This window comes from Solanum tuberosum, unplaced genomic scaffold, assembly GCF_000226075.1.
Source record: "Solanum tuberosum cultivar DM 1-3 516 R44 unplaced genomic scaffold, SolTub_3.0 scf00346, whole genome shotgun sequence".
Classification (NCBI taxonomy): Eukaryota; Viridiplantae; Streptophyta; class Magnoliopsida; order Solanales; family Solanaceae; genus Solanum; species Solanum tuberosum.
This window is the reverse complement of record NW_006239265.1, coordinates 144683-148379: the sequence shown is the minus strand read 5'-3', so window position 1 is coordinate 148379 and position 3697 is coordinate 144683.

Sequence of the window (3697 nt, the reverse complement as noted above, 5' to 3'; positions counted from 1 at the left end):
TATATATATATATATATATATATATATATATAATTCGGTTTTTTTCGGTTTTTATTTTTTAAAATCTGAAACCAAACAAAAAAATCAAACAAAGTAATTTATTAATCCAAAACCAATCCGAAAAACCAAAAAGCCAATCCAAATAAAAATTCGATTTAATTTGATTTGATTATTCGGTTTAATCCGAATAGTGCACAACCCTACTAACTGAATATTCAATATAGTATAGAACAAATAAATAACCTCAACTTGAGTCTCACTATCACCATTATTTTGGCCTATAAACAAATTCAGGCCCGCACATAGTGATAAAGATTTGTACACTCATGCAATATTCGGATAGGTTGAAGTATCACCATCACCCGTTATCTTGGTTTTTCATGAGGGGAGTGTTAAAAATATATATTATTAAAAATTTAAGAATATTTTTTTTTTAACCTCTTAAATTTTAAATGATTTTTAAATGAGATCACGTTACGCTTCAATAACACCTTCCATGAAAAAAAAGAAAGAGAGAAAACATAAACCTTTAATAAAACATATCAGAGAAAATTAATTATATTTTCTACTATATATAAGTGGCTAGGGGAGCTGGAGTTGGACGACATGCCTGCTTCCCTAGCAAAGGGTAATATAGGTATATTTTCATTATACTGCTTAAGCACTATTGTATATGACTGCTTTACTATTGTACATTTTCATTATTTGACCTAAAAGTCTTGTCTATATTTTATTTTTTCTTTTGTCTCAGCCGCAAAGTTTGTTGATTTCCATGCACGTGTGTAGTTGAGAATTGCGTAATAGGTTGAGGGGGTATTTGGCTGTTTTCTCAAAAAAACAAAGAAAAATAATAATTAACCCTCCAAGTTCCATCTGTATCACATAAATTGAAACAAATAAATAACATATATTGAGTCCCGCTGGCACGAATGCCTAATATCTAGTATATAGTAGAAGAGGCTACGAACAAGGGCCTCATGGTTGTCATGTCTGTTTCATCATATGATATTTTCTGAGTAAATTTTAGGTTTAGCAAACATAAAAATCATATTTGTATGTTATAGCTATAGTTTGTATAATTGCGCTCCATAGCAAACTTTATGTTTGTTGTGACTATTAATAAGTATATTTTAGTATACGTATACAAAATAATCAATTGTAAATTTATACATTTGTGTTTGTATAAAATGAGAGAGGCAAGCGAGATCTGGAATAGTGGCGAGCGAGGTTCTCTGGGGAGAGAGGCGAACAAAAAGATATGTATATATATAGTTTTCTCTCACTTTATACAAACACAAACATAATTTATACATTTGTGTTTGTATAAAGTGAGAGAGGCAAGAGAGAGACTGCCAAGCGAGATCAGGAGAGTGGTGAACGAGATTTGCTAGGGAGAGAGACGAATGACAACTGTTTGCTACGAGTTACAATTAAATGAAACTATGATTATAACATTTAATTTAAATTAATAGTTTACTATTTTATATAATTTTCCCATATAATCTTTCCGCTTGCTTTTGTGTTGTTCACTGTTGTGCAACTACATGTATCCTACTTTATAATTATTACTACAACTTGGTAGTTCGTGATAATTTGGTTTTCATGTTTTAATTTATTTTTCTTTTTTAGCTTGTGATATATTTGAAAGTTACATAAATAATACCATAAATCATAATATTTAACAATTTAAATATTTCTAAGTTATATAAAAAAAATTCAATTGACTCCTGAAATTCTATTAGAGCCACATAAACTAAGTTAGCTGATAAACATATATTATTTGAAAATGACGTACATAGAAAGTACTATAAATCACATTAATTAATAACGTAAAGAAATTAAAATACATATAGAAAAATCAATTAACTCTAAAAATTCTATCAATGTCACATAAATTGTGACATGGGTAGTAACATATATTATTTTAAAATTACGCTAAAAAGTATTATAAATTACAATAATTAACATCTTATAATATTTAACAGACATATAAAAAATGATTAATTTTTAAAATTCTATGTATGTCACATAAATTAGGACAAAGAAATAATATATATTATTTAAAAATTATATAAAAAAATATCATAAATCACAATAATTAATAACTTGAAATATTTTTAATATCATATAAAAATTTGGATAACTTCTCAGGTATCTTCGAAAATACATAAATTGAGATAGAAAAATAACATATATTGGATCCCGTGCTGGCACGAGCTCATGTATCTAGTTACTATATAGTCAACATACAATATTACTGATATTTATCATGTGGTAAACAAAATATCTACTCAGATTTTACCTCTATAAATAGAGAAGATGATTTTAGTTCCAATCCCACAACTTCCTTTTTTTGGCAATAGACAAATATGCTTTTCTTCAAAAATATTTTTCCTTACTAGGCAACCTACTCATAATTTATTTTCTCAAAATCATGGTTCTTCCATGTTTGAATATACTAAAAATATTTCATCATTTGAAAACCATAAAAGAGCTAGAAAAAAACTCGTTAACATGAAATCAGAAAATATAGGACGCGTCAAACAATATTCTCAACTCAAAGCCATGCAGTTTCAACATGGTAACGGTATAGGAATTGATGAGTTTTTTTAAGGAAAAAATATACTTGTCACGGGTGCTACAGGGTTTCTAGCAAAAGGTATTATATGCACTTACAATGTAAATATTTTTTTTTTATAAGATTCGTGAATTTTAACCAATATTACACATCCTCTTTCTTATTTTATGTGAAAATTCATGGTCTAAAACATACTTTAGATATTATATGACCATCACAAAGAAACTACTCCTTTTTACCCTTTGAGAATAGAGATGAGGTAAATGCATATCCTAGAGGTCTAAGCTTTATTATTATATACAGAAGTAGTAGGTTAGCTAGTTCACCTAGTCATTTCATTAAAAATAATAAAATGATAAGTTTAAAATTAAATTATTTTAAATATAGAAATGTATTATCTTTTTTTAAAACATACTAAAAACAATATGTCCATATCACATAAATGAGAGAATTCACATGTAATTATCTAATAAGTGATCTGATTGTAGAAATATTTATGACGATGCCAATAAATAAAACTTGAATCTAATCTCTTTAATTATATATACTATTAGCAAAGTTAATAGGCAAATTCAACTCTTTCTCTAGACATTTTCCAGTAGAATAATTACTAATATTTTTGCAGCTCTGATTGAAAAGATGCTGAGAACAACACCAAAGGTAAACAAGATATACACTACAACAAATATGATATATAGCTATGAAATTATTAGCTACGACATCAAATTCGTCATTAATTGTTCGCTTTTAGTGACAAAATTTACTTTTGCGTGCTTAAACATATGAGACACATACTTTTAGTGACGAAACAAAAAACCGTAGCAAAGTTTCGTCTACTAAAGTTTCCCATCAAAAATTAATTGGCGTCATTGTTAAGTAGTGTTAGTCACTAATTTAAAGTTATCGGTGACACATTATTTCGTCACTAATAATGTATCTAATTCTTGACAAATTATTTTTTGTCTTAAAATTTATTGATTTTTTTACCCAAAAAAATTTCATCTAAAAAAATATGTTGTTACAATATCGACAAATTAGAATTCGTAGTTAAATATTATAAGTTTTAGCTATAAAAATTTAGATTTAATTGTGACATTTATTTTCGTCACTAATAATATA